The sequence below is a fragment of the Lactuca saligna genome, chromosome 3 (assembly GCF_052625555.1).
Source record: "Lactuca saligna cultivar CGN05327 chromosome 3, ASM5262555v1, whole genome shotgun sequence".
Lineage (NCBI taxonomy): Eukaryota > Viridiplantae > Streptophyta > Magnoliopsida > Asterales > Asteraceae > Lactuca > Lactuca saligna.
This window is the reverse complement of record NC_136419.1, coordinates 118,292,350-118,313,879: the sequence shown is the minus strand read 5'-3', so window position 1 is coordinate 118,313,879 and position 21,530 is coordinate 118,292,350.

The following is a 21,530-nucleotide window of genomic DNA, read 5'->3' as shown; positions in this document are numbered from 1 at the left end:
ATCCATGTGAATTTGTTAAAACCAAAGTTTATGACAAATTCAAACTCATATGGACCGAACTTTATAAATCTTGATTTCTTGCCTTATGGTAGCACAACTGCCCACCATGTTTTCCAAGTAGTTAAGCAGTTCACCTTTGCCTATCAAAATACTTTCCATTGATCAAGGTTCTTGCCTTTTATGCATTCAAACGAGAACTCATAGGACTTATATGCACAATTAACTCAATTGGAATGGCATAGAAAACAAAATAGTGTCAACACGATAGGTTGTAAACATCAAATCGTGTGCTAGTGATGATCGATAAGGTTTATTTGATTTGTTCTTGAAACCTCTCAAGACCATTAAGACTCCCACTGACTCCTTGACATATAATATTCTCTTGTCAATAAACATTTCTTGACAACCAAATATTCAAGAGTTAGTGTAGTTTTTATCATAACACTTCATAAAATGGTCCTAGTTGGTCTTTGTCTTATCCAAGACATCACAACTTTCCACATTTGATGAATGTTAAAAACCTTCTTAATACTTGTCACTTATTGCCACAATCTTAACTTTAAGACTTGTTATTGGAACGAAGTATGATTGACTTTTTGATTTAACCATTTCTTCAATTCTTGATTCCTCTTCTTAGACATACAATTGTACTAAGACTCACTTAGAGGATCAATTGAGATATGGTTCTTAATCATTAATACCTATCATAAAGCATAAAAGGTACTCCCCCTTCTTCTTAGAATGGAGAAACTTTTATCTTTCTGCCTGCTTGATTCTTCTTATTTGTTTTGCTATTGATTTAAAAAATTTCAATGAATTCAGAATTACACTTAATCTTATGAGTATAATCATATTTACTAAACCTTTAGTAAATCATGACGAATATCTTTGTTACTCTTATGATGGACTTGATCAACACACAACTTTGTGTGCTCGATCTGCTAGTCCTTCACTTGACACTTTGTCAACGAATTAGTCTAATTTCCAAATATGAAATTTTTCATTCATCATGCAACCAAGTTGCGTGATTCCAAATTTCTGTCTAATTGAAATTTGGGCGATGAGAAACTCTCCCTATTTGGTAAATTCTCGACATTTCCATAAATAAGAATCATATCCATTCGTTGTAGAAATATGTAAACATCAATTTTCATAACGATTTCATTGCAAGGAAATAAACAAATAAATAAATAAGTCAAACAAAATATTTTATTTATGAAAGTAATGGAAAACATTTGTTCTTACAATGCAAAATCCATTGAAAACTATGTATTTCAAAAGGAAAATTTCTAACAACTCTATCATAAATATCTAAGCTCAAAATCTAATCTTCAAGTCCATGCGATCAAGATCCATTCCTTGTGATTAGATTCATCTTGCTCTTTCACCAATCTTCCTTTCTTTTCACCGATCCTGCAAAACATTCAAATGCAATCTTATCACATCATGTATTAAGAATCAATAAATAGGAGCTTAACGGAGTTAGATAGTGGATTTTACCTAAAGCGCAACAATAGACTTTGACTCTCCCATCTTTTGGACTCTTCAGGCTCTTTGGACAGATTTGTATCCAACCCCCTTTCTTTTGGCAGCAAACGCAGGTCGGTTCTCCTAGAACGTCCTCGGAAGCATGGTCGGTTGACTTTCCCAACAAATACGCTCCATTGTTTCGCCAAATCATTTCTGATTCAGCAGCAATGAGCATGTAAGTTAGGTCAATGAGGTTGTCATCATGATCCATCATATAATACTTTCTTTTGAACTCATTATATGACTCAGGAAGTGACTGCAAAACCCAATTCATAGCCAACTCATCTAGGAATGACACACCTAACATTATCAACCTCTCAATGTGTGATTTCATTCCTATAACATGGGCACACACGGGTTTACCATCTTCATGTTTCATTTCCAATAGGGCATTAGTGATATTGAACCTTTCAATTCTTCAATCTTGTGGGTTAGGGAGAACAATTGGAGGAGGTGGAGGAAGTGATGCATGATTTCTTGTTCCTCGACCGAATCGTGGAATACCATCTTCATGTGGAATGCTTGTTCCACAGGATTTGGGAAGACCATAGTTGTCGAACTTAGACATCTACAAAACGGGAGAAACAAATTCAAGTTAGTTGATTGATTGAGTCCTTATTAAATCATCCAAATGAGATAGTAAGGCTAGGACCCAACACAATATTCTACAACTCGGGAGAGGGATGCCGTAACTCAATTTGCAGAACATTTGAAGGTAAGTGAATGATGATTCACTAATTTCCACCAAGAAAAATGAAAAATAAATTAAGTCTTCAATCTATGAAAACTCCTAGATCCTTTTGAAATTCATTGAACATTTCAATGGCATGTTTTAATCTTGATATGCCCCTCTTGTTTGTGACTAGGATGCCGAGGATCACAAAGTGGGTGTGAATAACCATGCAAATTTACATGGTGCCCTCACATGTTACAGTCACCTATTCGATGTGCCGGTAAACCACACACGCTCCACCGAACTATGACAAACATTGAGTCACCCTTTGCTACCTTTGCTTAGAACCATTTAGTGTGCCGGTAAACCACACACGCTCCACTAACGTCTTCGCAAGGGTACAAAGCTTAATTTCATGGAATTGCATCAATTCACTTTGCCTAAGTAAATAAGATTGGGAATTGTAAAAACATTTAGTTACTTTTGTATTTCATTATACTTATAATGGAAGGTTTCGTCCTATCCTACCCATTCGGCTAACGACCATCCACTAGTCAAGAGTGGGGTGGGTAAGAGTGGATACCCATTCAATCGCCATTTTATAGGCAATTTCCTTAAACACCCCTTATAGACCAGCTTCGTGAATGAGGCCTACTAACGGTAAGACTGACTTTTACTCATACATATATAATGTTAGACTTTTAATGTTATATATAGTATAGGGTGTATTTTACACTTTGAAAATACTAGGTGGTCAAATTTAATAATTATACATTTAATTCAATTAAATTGTAAACCAAAACTATTATGGATTTATTAAACCTCTTTTAATTATACACCTTAATTAATTAATAAAACCATAAGGGTGTGATTTGAACTTTTCAAAACATTACTAGGGTTTTAGAATTTAACATTCCTAATTAAACCTTTTAATCAACTTTTAAATTCCAAAACTTGAGGGAATGTTTTGAAACATTTCAAAACATTAGGGTTTAGAATTTAAATATACATCAAAATTAAATTATTAATCAAAATTTAAATTCCAAAACTTTAGGGAAAGTTTTGAAACATTTTTCAAAACATTAGGGTTTCAACTATTTAAATTTCAAAACAACAAAACTTTTCGGTTCAAATTTAAACTATAAAACCTAAAGGGGAAAATATGGAACTTTTCATAACAACAAGGATCAAATAAAAAATAATCTTAATTAACATTTAATCACATAATTATCCATATTTGATTTATTTAATGATTTCTTGCGAAACAATTTACCAATTTAATCAAAATAATTAATCAATTATGATATAAGGAAACAAATATTTTATTAAATGATACATATCTTTAATTAGATCAAGAATATAGTCAAATATATCATAAAATCTGATTTATATTGATCTAATATGATAAGGCAACTATCGTTAAGCAAAAATAGCAAGAAATCGCATTTTTCCCTCTTTCTGACCGACTGACTCGTCGAGTCAAGCATGGACTCGTCGAGTCAGCATGGACTCGGAGAGTTCGTCTATAGACTCGGCGAGTTCAGCCCCCAGAATCCCAAAATTTCAATTTTTAAGCTTAAACAGACAAACAAAACATGAATACAATAGAAACCAATCATGGCTCTGATACCACTAATGTGTTTTGGTCATAAGAACATTCTATGTGCTAATACAAACCCTAATGCTTGGATCTAGGTTTCTGTATTGTACATGCAAGTTATCCAAGACTATAAACCCTAATTATAGCCTTCAAGTAATCATATTAACATGAGAATAGGTTTATGATCATTCCTTGATTGTTATGTAGATGTAACAATCTTAATGCCTCCTTGTGTTGACTTTAGAAAGTTGAGAGTCACAAATGTCACTCCTCTAATTGTTAACAAACACCAATAGCAAGAGGATGAAGAGGAGAAGGGATGGAGGAAGCCCTAAAACGTGTGAAACCCTAGAGGGATGCTTAGCCACGTTTTTAGGTCATAAGGGATGTATATATAGTTAGACTATTAGGGTTATCTAAGAAGGAGACCCTAAATTGGATGCTTAAGCCCTAAGCAACCCATAGATTCCTTTACTTAAGGCCTTGGACGATTTCCTCATGGGCTTTCCCATAGAATTCGTCCACTCCTTAATATAAGGCAATCCATAGCCCAAATTGCAATTATCTTATAATTACAATTCGAGTCCCTTAAGTTTAATTAATCTCTTTTAGTCACAAAACTAATTACCAACTAATTCTTGACTAATATCAATTAAACAATATGATTTCTCCTTTAATATATTATTTTCATAATATATTAATAAATCATATTTAATCCTTTCTCTCCATAATTCATCCTATCAAGTTGCTTTGATGAAGGCAACCCAAAAGGACCATGCACGATCGGGTCAAGTACATACCAAAATAGTTATGGAGTTAGACACTAATCCAACAGTAATGTACCCGTACTACTGAAAACACATGATCCATACTTGAGTTATGGAAAATTTCAAGGATTTTAAAAAGCTGATTGAGGGTATATGGCATGTTTTGGAACTATGATTTGTTGCTGTGCGTTTCCATCTTTTTTAGTTTATTGTTTATAGTTGTTTAGGATGAAAATGGTCTACTGATTGTTTGGGTCTTAGTGGCCATGTATGTTTGGGTTTTAATGGTACCTACCTAGATGAGTCAGTTGATTTAGAGGTCTCAAGGGCCTTGCACGAGGTAGTTCTGTTTGAGTCGCAACACTCAAGAATTAAGTGATTGTGATGATCGGTTTGAGGATTGCAGTCGGATGTTGAGTGATTGGCAGATGGATCAAGATTGAATTATCTATGATATGGGATATGTTTTTCTAGATTTCCGTGTTCGAAACAAAGAGAGAGCAGGCATGTAATTTTCTCAGTTAGGATGTAGACCCAACACGAGGCTAGATAGTTATGGTTTTTGGCGGAGTATTTGGTAGTGTGGGAATGTGTAAGAGGATTCGTGGGGTATGGTTGTATTGAGATCAATCCAATGGTCTGATTTCTTTGAATTTAGTTAGGACAGGTGCTAGTTGATTGTTTCAGGTGATCAAGGAAATGAATCAGGAATGACAAATTGTATTTATGAATGATTCTCACGATAAATTGAAGGTTGGATATTTTTCAGTGAGGTGTGTGGTAGTCCATTTGTTTCCAGATAGATAACTCGTGCTATGAATGGGCTGTTAGAATTATTGAGTATATACCAGCATGGGATTCTAGATGTTAGAGGAGGTTATGATTGGGAAGCTTCCAAGGTCTCCATATGAGATTCGAAATATCTTGAGTTTGCTTGGTATTTATCTAAAAGATTAAGTTACATTATGTTATACATTCCAAGGGTTAGGGATGCTATGTATCTGGTTCAACCGGTTTGAGATTTGGTGTATTTGTAATGTCAGTTGGTGGTAGTTCGAACCCTATGTAGGGGAGAACTAGGCATTCTGCTTGTAGGATCAACAATCTGTTAAGCTTAGGGTTTCAGAATAACGATTCATAGAGATCTACAATTTAGGTATGCAGGACCTTGTGTCACGATTTAGTCAAGACAAGGGTGAAAAGCAACTTTCCATCAAATGTATGTACTCCAGAATACAAGAGTTGTCTTCGCGATAAGAAGTTGTTGGATAAGGAGCTCGTAATAGCCAGTGGGTCCTTTCAGGAACCTTGTTGAATACGTTATAAGGCCTTAGGTCACGTAGGTTGAGTATCGATAGTTGGGTGATTTTTCAGCTCGTTTATAAATTGCTATCAATAGTCTTGGATGAACAGTTGTTGATTGGTTAATCTACTTTAAAGGTTGGTATCTTTAGTTCCACATGGAATTTATTTAATAGTGTATTAGATCATTTATGAATTCTCAATCATTGTTCATTTCAATCATTATCAATAGCGGAGATTCTTCGAATGTTTGAAGCTGTATAAGTTCAAGTTCAATGGATGCATCAACCTTTTTTCAAGTTGTGTATGTTGTATATTTTGGATTCTAGGTACATTTACCTTCAATTATTGGTTGTGGAATTATTGTTCCTAGTAGGCTCAAGTTTGGTAGATGTCCTTGGTTATTGGAAGTTTGGATGGTGGAGAAGAGTTGTTTAGTTTTCCATGTGTGACTTTTGATCTACGTAGAATCCAATTTTGGCATGTCATGTCTGTAGGGTAGGTATTTGGATCGAGGTATTTTGATCTACGTAGAATCATTTCTAGATAACTTTAGAAGTTTTATTGAGCTAGTTACGTATTGGGGGATTTTGTGTTGTTTCAATCAAGGTGTGGGATCTAGTTACGGTCGTTCAAGTGGATGTTTTTTTTAATGGTTGAGGTTTTTTGTTTTATTAGATCTACTGGTACATGACCCTTTCGGTAAGGTTGTGAGGAAGAAAGAAAGGATTAGATTTGGGGTCGGTTATGTGTTTTTTCTTGGGGTGTATATTATGGTAGTGCATCAAATATGGTCATGAGGGGTGTATGTGTACTTAGAAAGATAGCAAGAAAACACTTGGTCGGAATTTATTGGTATGGTTTTTATTTGGTTTATAGCCTTTAAATTGGAACAAGAGTACAACCACCTATCTTATTCTCTGGTTGTGTGTGACCATGTTATCATCTAATTTTGTGATGGGATCAGCCTATTCTGTGAATGGAATTGTACCTTGGAAAATGGTATCGCTCGTGTTGTGATTGGTTAGTGTGGAGTGGGATATTAATTAGGTTCTATCATTTTGGTGGGGTTGATGGTTGAGTACATTAGCTCCTGTGGTGCTGGTCATGAGTCTTCAGGACAATGATGGAATGACGACATGAACGGTGTAGTATTGTGAACTTATCGTTCTAGTGGTTAGAGTGTGTCACGATGTATTGTGAAGCGATGGTTTATGACTCATATGGTTGGGACCCAGTATTCATTTGATTGAAAATATTGTGTCTTAGATCATTAGTTTTACTGGCATGATTAGGTGTAGGGACATTTTTAGGAGTTAGGAGACACATTTACCAACTAGTGTGGATCATGTGGACAGTAAAGGTTTATTGGGAGTATTAGTCGTGCATCGAAAGTCTCTTGCCGACTTTTTGTATTTTTGGGTCTCTGCTTGCTTGTGGACTATTATTAGGAATTTTTTTTACCCAATATTGGTATTGGATCTAAAACTTCAGGTCCTAAAGATTGACTATAAAGTCTCGAATGACTTGTCAATTGGTTGAGTACCTGATCTAATGAGGGATTTCAATGCAACGTGAGATTCTTGGATTGACCATCATAATGCTCGTGGGAGAAATGAGTTGGTGATGACTTGTTAGGAAGTCAAGTGTGTATTTTTGGTTTTTGAGAAAAATTTCCAAATTTGGGATTGCTCGAAATTCACGATCAATATGTTTTGAGTATTCTTTATGTAGGGTTTGGTGGTGTGTTCCTATTTAGGGACTAGGGGTAGGTACGACGAATGGATGATAATCAGTCTTAGGGTATGGTTTATAGAGTTTCGACTGATGGGTTTCTTGATTTTGGGGAGTTTATTCATGAATTTATTTTGTAGTACCAATTTTGAAAAGTTTCTCGCTTAGAGTGGTAGTCATTATGATTTGGTTCATACAGTTGCGAAGAGTAAGATAGTTGTTGTAGTTGAGCATTTTCTTCAAGTGAGTGGACCATATTTTGGAAATTGTTTTTTGAGTGGTCTCTCAAGTTTTATGTAAAGAAACCTTGATTTCGAAGTGGCTAAAGGGATTTTATGGAATATGTTGGTATTGTTTTCAATGATTCAAACTAAGACGGATTTCAAGAACAAAATCCAGTTTAAGTGGGGAAGAGTTGTAACATCATGTTTCGTGAAGTTTCTTATTTAGGGATTGTGGATCATAATTTGATCATGTAAAGGCCTTGGGATTTAATGAAATAGAGTTTAGACCCTACCAGATGTTGATAATGTTGTTTAAGTGATCTAAGTCATTGATTTATGCTTTGGATCCGAGGGTAAAATGGGAAAAGTGATTCTTCAAACTTCTTACACAAATTAATTACTTTAGTTTTTTATGTGTTAAGTCAAAAGTAATTAGATAGGGTTGTGGATCTCATGAATACCTTTCCTTTCATGTAAAGATCATCGAAAATAGAGTTGAAACAAAGAAGTTATAATTGTTTAAAAATGGAGTTGAATTGGGTGAAAATCGGTTGTTACGAGGTGAGGAGCATATAATTATCATGTATGGATCATGTTCTAACGATGTGCCAAGCAAGGTGTCACGAGGTGAGAACTGGGCATCCCAAGCCAACACATTTTAGGGTTTTCTGGGTATTTAAAGGATGTTTTCGTGTTTCTCGGATATTTTCCCACTCTCCATCACACCTAAAGCATTTAGAGAGAAATCCTAGCCTCCCTTTCATCACTTTGAGCCCCCCTCTCACCTCTCATCTATTGTTTTTTTATAGTTTTTGGTGTTTTTGAGTAATGCATTCATGGAAGATTGATCATTGAAGCTTGATAATTGAAGATATCAAATTTCATCTACCGTCTAGTCTTCTAAATCTTTGTACGTTATAAAGTTCCAAGGTTTATTGCCTTTCGTCTTCGGATCTAAGTGTTTTTGGTGTTTTAGTCCGTTTTAATGAGTTTCTGGTGAGAGTTGGGAATAAAGGTTGAAACTTTATTACTCTCCAAGGTCGCAAGTGTAACATTCCACAATCTAGCCTTCGCCTTGCCCCAATCATCGGAAGTACCAGAAACAATAAAATAAAACTATAAGCACAAAGCTTTGTGAGTTCTCCAATTAGTCATCAGACTAGAATACCCATGGGTCCACAAGGTCATGGTTGGATAGTCCTTGGCCCATAATCATCTAGTCGGAATGCCCTGGCCCACAACCTCTCTGTTGGATTACCCTTGGCCGAAAACCTCTTGGTTGGATTACCATGGCCCACAACCTCCTGGTTGGATTACCATACATACTACATACTTGGTCCATAACCTCCTGGTTGGATTGCCCTTGTCCCACAACCTCCCTGTTGGATTACTCTAGCTCACAATGTCTTGGTTGGATTGGCAACGCAAAGTAGTATAGTCTCAACCAAACCATATTATATTAAAATACACGTTAGATAAACATATAACAAATTAGTAAACAAACATGTAAATCTACACATCACTACCGCATATCAACATCCTATATACCATGATACATAACCTAGTAAGTCGGCATTGGTGCCCTCGACCCACGAGTACAGTGAGGAAAAGTTACCTGAATCAAAGAACTCGGAAACACTGCGATACAATCCCTTTTTCTACACTTCTTGCACTTGCGAATCTACTAACACCAGAATCAGATAAAATCTTAATCAATAACCCAAATTCTCAAGTTTAACCCAAGATAAAACTTGGTCAAAAGTTAACGGTTAGCAAAAGTCAATGAAATTCTAACTCCAAGACTAGCAGGGTACACCCAACATATACAATTCAAGTCCAGTATTCCAAACATGTTCCCAGTGTATGTTGGCTGATCCTAAAATTCCATTAAACACCTCATCCCTTAAGACCTCTTGAATATAGCTCAGATGTAGACTCATACATCGACTTAAGTCATAAAGTTTCCACCTTTATGACTTCCCATGGATAGAAAAGGTCGAAAAGCTAAAACCCTAACATATTATCCCTTAAGACTGTTGGATAAGGTGTCTAAGTCCATAACTATTTATGGTATGTACTTGACCCGACCCGGCATGGTCCATTTGGGTTGCATGGCACCATGCAATTGGATAGAGTAAATGAGAGAAATAACACTTGGAGATTATTAATATATTATAAGTTCTAATATACTAATAATATTATTTGATTAGTTTGATCAAGAATTAATTTAGAATTAATTAAGTGATCAAAAGATAACTAATTAAATATATGGGTTGATTATGTAAATCATCCATATCTTGTATAGTGGGCTAAAAGGCTCCATGGATTATCAAGTTGGGTTCCACCCATAGGATGCTCCATGGGAGTTACAAACCCATGGGTCATGGAAATGAAGAGTCATGACACATTAGGGTTTAACCCTAGATGTGTCAACACTATATAAGTAACATGTTCTCCACCTAAAATCGGCTACACTAAGAAATAAGAGGGCTTGGCCGATTTTGAAGAAGTGTGTGTTCTCTCATAAGTTCTTCCAAGAGCATTTGGTGTTGTGTGAAGCATTTGAGGCATCACACTTGGGGTGCTAGGCTCACAAGGTTTCAAGGAACACAAACAACAACAAGGTAAGTTATTCTATCTATACTTTATGTTAAAATTGTTCCCCATGTATGCTAGATAGGAGTATAACTTTGGAATTCAACTTTGCATGACAATTAGACAAACATAGATCCAAGGTTATTTGGGTTGCATGTACACTTAGGAAGTGTTAGAATGCTCAAAACCCGTCAGTGGTATCAGAGCCTAGGCTTGTTTGCTCTTATTTGTGCTTAAAAGTTGAAAACAGAATCGGAAATCTTGTTGTCTGTGAATGGACTCGTCGAGTCTATAGGGGGGACTCGTCGAGTTCATGAGTATCTTCAACCAACTCGGCGAGTGAGTTCTTGCACTCGGCGAGTAGGGTCGACTGAGTGCAGAATTTCGATTTAGTTGCTGGAAATGAATTAGAAACATTACCCTAAACTGTTTTGGTAATTGAAAACTTGTTTTTGGTGGTGTAATGTCCTTGCTAATTCATTTACAACAACTAGTTATCAAAATTACAAAGTTTTAAATGTAATTTTTGATTGTGTTCATATTCATGTTCTTGTTCTTATGATGTTTTAGATGATCATAGGAATTATTTGTAACCTATGTGGTAGATTAATTCTTGATCATAATGTGTTTTAATGGAGTCCATAACTTATCCTTAAGTTATGGAAAACCAAGAGTCACACTTGAATTAAAACCATTAAAAGAACACAAGAGTTAGAAAAATGAAGAGTCTTCATTTTATTACTCTATTAAACTCATAAGTTACAAGAAATGAAAAGTTTTGAAAGTTACAAAACTTGCCCTCAAGTTTTGGAACAAGTAAAGTTAAGTTAAAACTTTAAGTTCCAACCCCTAGAATTTTAAAAGTTAAAATTCAACCCTTATACTTATATTATGATGATTTAATAATTATCTATATGTATAAGAATAAAGTCGTCTACCGCTAGTACGCCTCATTCACGAAGCCGGTCTATAAGGTGGGTATAAGGTTGTTGCCTATAAAATGGTGACTTAATAGGTGTATATTCTCACCCACCGCTTGCTTGACTGGTGGAGGGTCGTTAGCCGAACGGGTAAGACAAGGACTTATAAATTCTCATTCAAAGTATGATGAATATAATAAAGTAACTAAATGTTTATTAAATTCCCAATCTTAGTTACTTTAGGAAAATGTGAATAAGGTGCTAATCCATGAAATTACACTTTACACTTTGTCTAAGTCGTTGGTGGAGCGTGTGTGGTTAACCGGCACACTAACTTTGACTTAAAAAGGTAGGTAAAGGGTGACTTAAGGTTTATTATAGTATCAGTGGAGCGTGTGTGGTTTACCGGCACATCGATTGAGTGATAAACGTTAAGGGTACCAAGTGATTTGCATGGTTACTTCACACCTCGTTTTGTGATCCTCGGCATCCCAGTCACAAAACTTGGAGGGCACTCTCGAGATTGAAACATGCCTTTGAAAAGTTCATTGGATCTCAAAGAATCTAGGAATTTCTAAAACCAATAAAAACTAAATATCTAATATTTCGGTTTTCGTGGTGGAAATTGGTGAATCGTCATTCACCTACCTTTCAAATATGGTATAGCTTAGATTACGGCATACCTCTTCTAAGTTATATTATATTGTGATTGGATCCTAGCCTTAATATTACATTTGGGTGTTTTATTAAGGACTCTCTTAAATCTAAACTAAACTTGTTCTTCTCTTTCAGATGTCTTCAAATAATGCTTCTGGCTCGAATCCTAATGGCTCCTTTACTCTTATGAGTTTGTGTGGGAAAGTCGCCTTTGATGGATCCAACTTCAATAAATGGATCAGAAACATTAGGATGATTACCCGCTACGAGGACAAAGAATATGTCCTTGACAAGGAGCTTAAGGAAATTGATGAGTCCACTGCAACTCCACAGGAGATCGCTGACTTTCATACTCATGAAAGAGATGCAACCAAGGTGGCTTGCATCATGTTGGCCACCATGACAGCTGAACTCCAAAAGTCTTATGAAGATTTCTACCCTTATGAAATGCACCAAGATTTGATGGAAAGATACCATCAAAGTGCACGACAAGAGAGGTACGAAGTCATCTGCTCCATGATAATAACCATGATGAAGGACGGAGAGTCCATCACGAGCCACATGCAGAAAATGCAAAGGTATGTGGATCGTTTGCTGAAGCTCAATGTGAACTTCCTTGAGGAGGTTGCAATAGATATCATTTTGCACTCCTTACCATCGTGCTATGATCAATTCCGCATGACATATCACATGAACAAGGAAGAAGTCACCCTCAGCAAACTTCAGGGACTTCTCAAGACCGCAGAAACAGGTCTTAAGGGGAAGTCGGTTGCTATCACTCCTACTCCAGACTCAACTCCGGTCTTGGCAATCGGGCAAAGTCGAGGGAGGAAGAGAAAGAGATCTTCGAAGGGTACCAAGGCTCGGACCCTTGATGGCTCTTCTTCAAGTGGAACCAAGAAAGGTTTCATTACTCCTTCTTCTGACCCAAAAGAGGCTGAATGCTTCTATTGCCATGAAAAAGCTCATTGGAAGCGGAACTACCCAAAGTACTAGCAGGATGTGAAGGATGGGAATGTCAAACCCAACCGTGCAGGTATTTACACTATCATTTCTAATAACTCACCCCATTCGAAATCTTGGGTCCTTGATACCGGTTGCGGTATTTATATTTGATGTGACTTGCAAGGACTAGGAAGAAGTGAGAATGTGGAGCAAGGAAGAATAAACTTAATCATGGGGAATAGGAAAGTTACACCTGTCACCAAGATTGGAGTTTATACATTATCGCTAAGTAGTGGGTTAAATTTAGATTTGAATAAATGTTGTTATTCGCCAGAAATGGCAAGAAATATTATTTCCTTTCATGCATTGTACAAACAAGGTTTCACCTTTTCGTTTGATAATGAAGTCGGTTCGATTAATGCTTTCTTTAATAATGTACTTTATTTTAAAGCATTACCTTGTTATGGTGTTGTTGGGTTATGAGCATTCTAACACTCCTAAGTGTACATGCAACCCTAAATACCTTGGATCTATGTTTTCTCTATTATACATGCAAATATGAACATCCAAGGTATTATCCTAATCTAGCATACAAAATAATGGATATAACAAGATAGAATACATACCTCTTTGATAGTGCTTGTCTTCATGAAGCTTGAGTGCCTAGTGCCCCAAGTGTGACACCTCAAATGGTTCACACAACACCATAAGCACTTGGAATAACTTAGAGAGAAATTAGAACACTTCATGAAATCGTGTAGCCCTCATACATACACATAGTGTTAGTTATAGTCACGATTTCTTGAGCCATGGGTTTCTTTTATATGGTGGCTATTAGGCTTACACCATGTAACTCATGACTTTACCCATTCCTTATGCTCCATGGATTTTAACCTCCATGGAGTATCCATGGGTCACCCCATGGACTTAGTCCAACATAAGGAATCTTGGATCACAAGCCCACATATATAAGAATGAATGATTTACACAATCAACCCATATATTTAATTAGTCTTCTTTTGATCAGTTAATTAATTCTAGATTAATTCTTGATCAATACTAATTAAATAATCTCATTATTCTTATTAGTAATATACTAGAACTTATAATATATTAATAACCGTAAGTGTCTTATTTCTCTCATTATAGTCTATCCAAGTGCATGATGCCATGCAACCCAAATGGACCATGCCGGGTCGGGTCAAGTCTTACCAATTATAGTTATGGACTTAGACATTAATCCAACAGGTGTGTATGAAGCTGTATCTGTTGTAGATAACTTAGGAAATAATGTTTTGTGTATTGATTCTACTAATAATAATAACTTGGATAAAGCATCATTATGGCATTGTCGTCTTGGACATATAAGCAAGAAACGCATAGGCCAACTCCAAAAGGATGGAGTCTTGGAGTCATTTGACCTAAAGTCAAATGATAGTTGCGAATCATGCTTACTTGGAAAAATGACAAAGTCACCCTTCACAGGCTCGTGTGAAAGGGGTGAAGGTTTGTTGGACCTTATACACACGGATGTGTGTGGACCATTCAAACATGCCACAAGAAATGCTAGTCGTTATTATTTGACTTTTACTGATGATTACAGTAGATATGGATATGTCTACTTAATCAAGCATAAGTTAGAGACTTTCGAGAAGTTTAAGGAATTTAAACAGGAAGCCGAGAATCAATTGGGCAGGAACATTAAGATGCTTCGATCCGATCGGGGTGGTGAGTATCTTAGTTCAGAGTTCCTCGACTATCTAAGGGAATGTGGGATTGTCTCACAATTGACACCTCCCAGGACACCGCAGTTGAATGGTGTGGCTGAGAGGCGTAATCGAACCTTGTTGGACATGGTTCGTTCCATGATGAGTCGAGCTTTGCTACCAATCTCATTCTGGGGGTATGCCTTAGAGACTGCCGCCCATATCCTTAATCTAGTCCCTACAAAGAAAGTTGCCAAAACTCCTCACGAGATGTGGACTGGTAAAGTACCTAAACTAGACCACATCAAGATTTGGGGTTGCGAGGCTTTCGTGAGACGCGAGACTCATGATAAGCTCGAACCCCGAAGCGAGAGGTGTATTTTCATCGGCTACCCACAGCAATCCTTTGGTTACCTCTTCTACAGACCTAGTGACAATGTGATCTTTGTAGCAAGAAGTGGATCTTAAAGAAATTCAAGAGTCAAGTGGTGAAGGAACTTCAAACTCTAGCCCTCAACTTGAGGAGGAAACTCCTGTTGAGCCAATTGACGAATCTGTACCTCTGAGGCGTTCCACGAGAGTTAGGAGTGCACCTGAGCATTACCATGGATTCCATATTACTGCAGAAGGTGAGACACTTATTAGTGATGAGACACTAGTAAGTCAAGATGACCCTAACAGCTACGAGGAAGCCATGGCAGGCCCCGAGTTTGCTAAATGGAAAGAGGCTATGGATAGCGAGATACAATCCATGTATGACAATCAAGTTTGGAACTTGGTTGAGAATGTTGTTGGGTTTTGAGCAATCTAACACTTCCTAAGTGTGCATGCAACCCTAATAAGCCTTGGATCTATGTTTGTCTAAATACATGCAAAATAATAATTTTCCAAGGTTTATAACCTATCTAACATGGCATGGGGAACATTTCAACATAAATGAGTTAGAAGGGATTACATACCTTTTGGTGAGTTTGGTTCTAAGGAGTTTCAAGGCCAAGCACCAATAGTGTGAATGCCTTAAATGGAATCACAAACACCACAAACTCTTGGAAAACTTTGAGAGAGTATACACCTTGTATAAAATCGGCCACACACATGCACACACACACTAGTTCACTAGTTTTTCTCTTAGGCTCCATTTCATGCTCCATAAGCATGCTTATATAGTGTGCATGGTTAGGGTGAAACCCTAATAACCCATGTCTTTTCCTTTTCCAAGGATCCATGGGTTAAAAGCTCCATGGATCATCCATGGACTTCCACATAAGCCTAGCCCATTAACAAATGAGTATTAGCCCACACTATATAAAACAAATAGCCCATAATTTAATTAGTATTCCTTTTAATCTCTAAATTAATTCATAATTAATTTAAGACTAAAACTAATTAAATAACGTAACTTCATATTAATATATTATAACTCATAATATATTAATAAACATATGTGTATAACTCTCATAAAATTATCCATAATAGTTTGGATGAGATGCAACCCAAATGGACCATGCCGGTCGGGTCAAGTATATACCAAATAAGTTATGGACTTAGACACCTTATCCAACAGACTCCCACTTGGATAAGTCTAATAACTATATTTGCCTATAACTTCAGGAACCAACCAACAATCATAGCTCTTGAAAACTCCCTCGAACAATGAAGACTCTGTCGAACTATGAAGCGCCATTTTAGATAAGTGATCACATAATCCTCTGTTCTCATGATATCAGCCGGACAAACACATGGAACTATGTCTTGCTTATTATCTAGCAGTTGTTTCTCGATTTTCCGATTTGTTTGACGAAGAACTTCACTGAACACATCGGTTTAGTTCTGACCAGGCCTGGTACATGGGTCAACAGAAAATCATTGAGGGGCCCAGATATCACTTCTATTTCTAGAAGGAACAGATAAACTTCGACTGATATGCTTGTTCTACTACTTATTGAATTGTACACAAAGGCACGTTTTATAACATCAAGTTACTGATGCGTTTACGTGCAATCAAAGCACAACCAACTCATAGGTAACAACTCATATCTCTAGGTTTAAAGATTTATATGATGTTATCGTCTCACAATCACTCGAGATAAATTCCATGAAGTGATACAAGTGAGCGTGGGTTTATACCAATACTCATAACTTATGAGTACTCATGAATGTTGCAGCAACCATTGCCATGTCTAAACACCTTTAAGGCATCTACAAACCCAATTCATGACAATATTGATTCATACCTACTTCCGACGTATGATCGATTGTGGAGGTTTGAATAAATTAATTATTCTGGAAGTCAAAACATGCAAAACTGAAACAATAGTAAATAATTGACAATGATAGTAACACTTTACTCATAAATAAATCGCAAATTTTATTCATCATCAAACGTCGATTACATTTTACAAGTTTCAGGAAAACTATCTAAACTGTAAAACTAATATCGTCCCTCAGACCGATGCGTCTCGCATGCTGAAAATGCTTAACCCTCGTCAATCCCTTCGTAAGGGGATCTGCAGGATTCTCATCCGACGATATCCTCCTTGTCACAAGGAGTCCTTCTTCAATCTTGTGTCTTATGAAGTGATATTTTCTGTCAATGTGTCGGGATCTGCCATGATCTCTTGGTTCCTTGGCTAAGGTAACCGCACTATTGTTGTCACAGAAAATCTCTATAGGTTCCTTAATAGCTGGTACAACTCCAAGGTCTCCGATGAAGTTCTTTAGCCATATCGCCTCCTTCGCTGCTTCACTCGCTGCTATATACTCTGATTCACAAGTCGAATCAGCCACCGTCTCCTGCTTGGAACTCTTCCAAGAAATTGCCCCTCCATTTAAGGTAAAGATCCAGCCCGACTGAGAGCGGAAATTATCCCTATCAGTCTGAAAACCAGCATCACTATACCCTAATATTCTCAAGTCATCACTGCCACCAAGGGTAAGGATCCAATCCTTAGTCCTCCGCAGGTACTTGAGAATGTTCTTTACCGCGGTCCAATGAGCCTTGCCAGGGTTCCCCTGATACCTGCTGACCATGCTCAAAGCAAATGCCACATCACGACGGGTACAAGTCATAGCATACATGATCGAGCCAACTGCGGAAGCATATGGTAATTGGCTCATCTCAGCTATCTCTGCCTCTGTACTCGGACTCTGAGTCTTACTCAGTTTGGTATTGCTTTGGATCGGTAAATCTCCTTTCTTGGAATTCTCCATGTTGAACCTTTTCAACACCTTATCCAAGTAGATACTCTGACTAAGTCCAATTAGTCTTCTACTCCTTTCTCTTAATATCCTTATCCCTAGGATATAGGTAGCCTCCCCTAGGTCCTTCATAGCAAAGCACTTCCCAAGCCAGGACTTAACCTCCTGCAAGGTTGGGATGTCATTTCCTATGAGTAGTATGTCATCCACATACAGTACCAAGAAGCTAACTATACTCCCACTAGCTCTGACATACACGCAAGACTCATCTTCGCTTCTCAAGAAGCCAAACTCTTTTACCTTCTCATCAAAACAAAGATTCCAGCTACGAGATGCTTGTTTTAATCCATAAATGGATTTCTCAAGCTTGCATACTCTATTAGGGTACTCTGCATTGACAAAACCCTCTGGCTGATTCATGTACACATCCTCAGCCAACTTTCCATTAAGGAAAGCGATTTTGACATCCATTTGCCATATTTCATAATCATGAAATGCTGCAATGGCTAACATAACCCTAATAGACTTAATCTTTGCTACCGGCGAAAAGGTTTCATCATAATCAACACCTTGAGTTTGAGTAAAACCCTTTGCAACCAGTCGAGTCTTATAAGTATGCACTTTTCCTTCCATGTTTGTCTTCTTTTTGAAGATCCATTTACACCTGACTGTTTTACGGCCTGGTACATTGTCAACCAAGTTCCAAACTTTATTGTCATACATGGACTGTATCTCGCTGTCCATAGCCTCCTACCATTTAGCAGACTCCGGGCCTGCCATGGCTTCCTTAACACTGCTAGGTTCATCCAAATTTACTAGTGTACTATCACTAATAAACGTATCACCTTCCGTAGTAATATGAAAACCATAATAAAACGAAGGTGTGTTCCTAACCCGTGTGGAACGCCTCGGAAGTACAGACTCGTCAGCTGGATCAACAGGAGTTTCCTCCTCAGGTTGATTGCTAGTGTCTGAGGTTCCTTCACCAATTGATTCTTGAATTTCTTCAAGATCAATCTGCCTCCCACTGTCTCCTTGGCTTATAAATTCTTTCTCGCGAAAGATCCCTCTTCGTGCTACAAAGACCACATTCTCACTGGGTCTGTAGAAGAGGTAACCGAAGGATTTCTGTGGGTAGCCGATGAAAATACACCTTTCACTTCGGGGTTCAAGCTTATCATGACTTTCGCGCCTCACGAAGACTTCGCAACCCCAAATTTTGATGTGGTCCAAATTGGGAACCTTCCCAGTCCACATCTCATAAGGTGTTTTGGTAACCTTCTTTGTAGGGACTATATTAAGGATATGGGCGGCAGTCTCTAAGGCATACCCCCAAAAAGAGATTGGTAACGAAACTCAACTCATCATAGAGCGAACCATGTCCAACAAGGTTCGATTACGCCTCTCAGCTACACCATTCAGCTGTGGTGTCTTGGGAGGAGTCAATTGTGAGACAATCCCACACTCCTTAAGGTAGTCAAGGAACTCGGTACTAAGATACTAACCACCTCGATCGGATCGAAGCATCTTAATGTTCCTGCCCAATTGATTTTCTACTTCCTGCTTGAATTCCTTAAACCTTTCAAAGGTTTCGGACTTATTTTTGATTAAGTAGACATACCCATATCTACTAAAATCATCAAGAAAAGTCACATAATACCGATTAGCATCCCTTGTGGCGGTTTTGAATTACCCACATACATCAGTATGTATTAGGTCCAACAAACCTTCACCCCTCTCACAAGTTCCAGTGAAGGGTGATTTTGTCATTTTTCCAAGTAGACAAGATTCACAACTATCATCTGATTTGAGGTCAAATGATTCCAAGACTCCACTGTTTTGGAGTTGGCCTATGCGTTTCTTGTTTACATGTCCAAGACGACAATGCCACAATGATGCTTTATCTAGGCTAGTAGAAGAATCAATATACAACACATTATTTCCTAAGTTGTCCACAATCGACACAGTTTCATACACACCATCACAAGGTAATGCTTTAAAATAAAACACATTATTAAAGAAAGCATTAATACCACTACATTCATTATCAAACGAAAAGGTAAAACCTTGTTTGTACAAAGCATGAAAAGAAATAATATTCCTCGCCATTTCAGACGAGTACACACATTTATTCAAATCTAATTTTAACCCATTATTAAGCAACAAAGTATAAACTCCAATCTTGGAAATAGGTGAAGCCTTCCTATTCCCCATGATTAAGTTTATCTTCCCGTGCTCCACATCCTCACTTCTTCTTAGGCCCTGCAAATCAGAACATATGTGAATACCACATCCTGTATCAAGCACCCAAGAGTTAGAATATGTTGAGTAATTAGACAATATAGTGTAAATACCTGCATAGGTGGGTTTCACTTTCCCATCCTTTAGATCCTACAAGTACTTAGGGCAATTTCGCTTCCAGTGTGCCTTGTTATGGCAATAAAAGCATTCAGCATCCTTGGGAATGGCAGAAGGAGTGACAGAACCGTTCTTAGTCTTTGATGAGGAGCCTTCAAGAGACTTTCCCTTGGTACCCTTCGAAGGGTGCTTCCTCTTTTTCCCTTTGCCTTGCCCAATTGCTAAAATAGGGGTAGAAGTTGGAGTAGGAGTAGTAGAGGTAACAACCGCTTTACCCTTAAGACCGGTTTCAGCGGTCTTCAAGAGTCCTTGAAGCTTGCTGAGGGTAACTTCCTCCTTGTTCATATGATATGTCATTCGAAAATGATCATAACAAGAAGGAAAGGAGTGCAAAATGATGTCAATTGCCAACTCCTCGGGGATGTTAACATTCAGCTTCAGCAAACGGTCCACATACCTTTGCATCTTTTGCATGTGGCCCGTGAGGGATTCACCATCCTTCATGCGGGTAGTTATTATGGAGGAGATTATTTCATACCGCTCCTGACGAGCACTCTGATGGTACCTTTCCATCAGGTCTTGGTGCATCTCAAAAGGGTAGAAATCTTCATACGACTTTTGGAGCTCGGCTGTCATCGTGGCCATCGTGATACATGCCACATTAGTAGCATCTCTCTCATGAGTCCTGAATTCAGCGATCTCCTCAGGAGTAGCAGTAGACTCATCAAGTTCTTTTAACTCGTTATCGAGGACATATTCCTTGTCCTCGTAACGAGTAACCATCCTGATGTTCCTAATCCAATCCATGAAGTTGGAACCATCAAAGATGACCCTCCCACAAAGATTCATGAGAGAGAAAGAACCAGTTGGGTTAGAGCCTGGAGCATTAGTGTTGGAAGACATCTGAAAGAAGAAAGTAAGTTGAGATTAGATATTTAGGATCCTTAATAAGACACCCAAATGTAATATTAAGGCTAGGATCCAATCACAATATATTACACTTAGAAGAGGGATGCCGTAATCTAAGTAATAATATATTTGAAAGGTAGGTGAATAACGATTCACCAATTTCCACCATGAAAACGAAATGATTTATTAGGTTTAATTGGATTTGAAATTCCTAGATTCTTTTGAGATTCATTGAACTTTTCAATGGCATGTTTCAATCTCGATTGTGCCCTTCAAGTTTTGTGACTGGGATGCCGAGGATCACAAAACAAGGTGTGAATAACCATGCTAATTCACTTGGTACTCTTAATATTATCACCTAATCAATGTGTCGGTTAACCACACACGCTCCATTGATCTATGACAAACATTA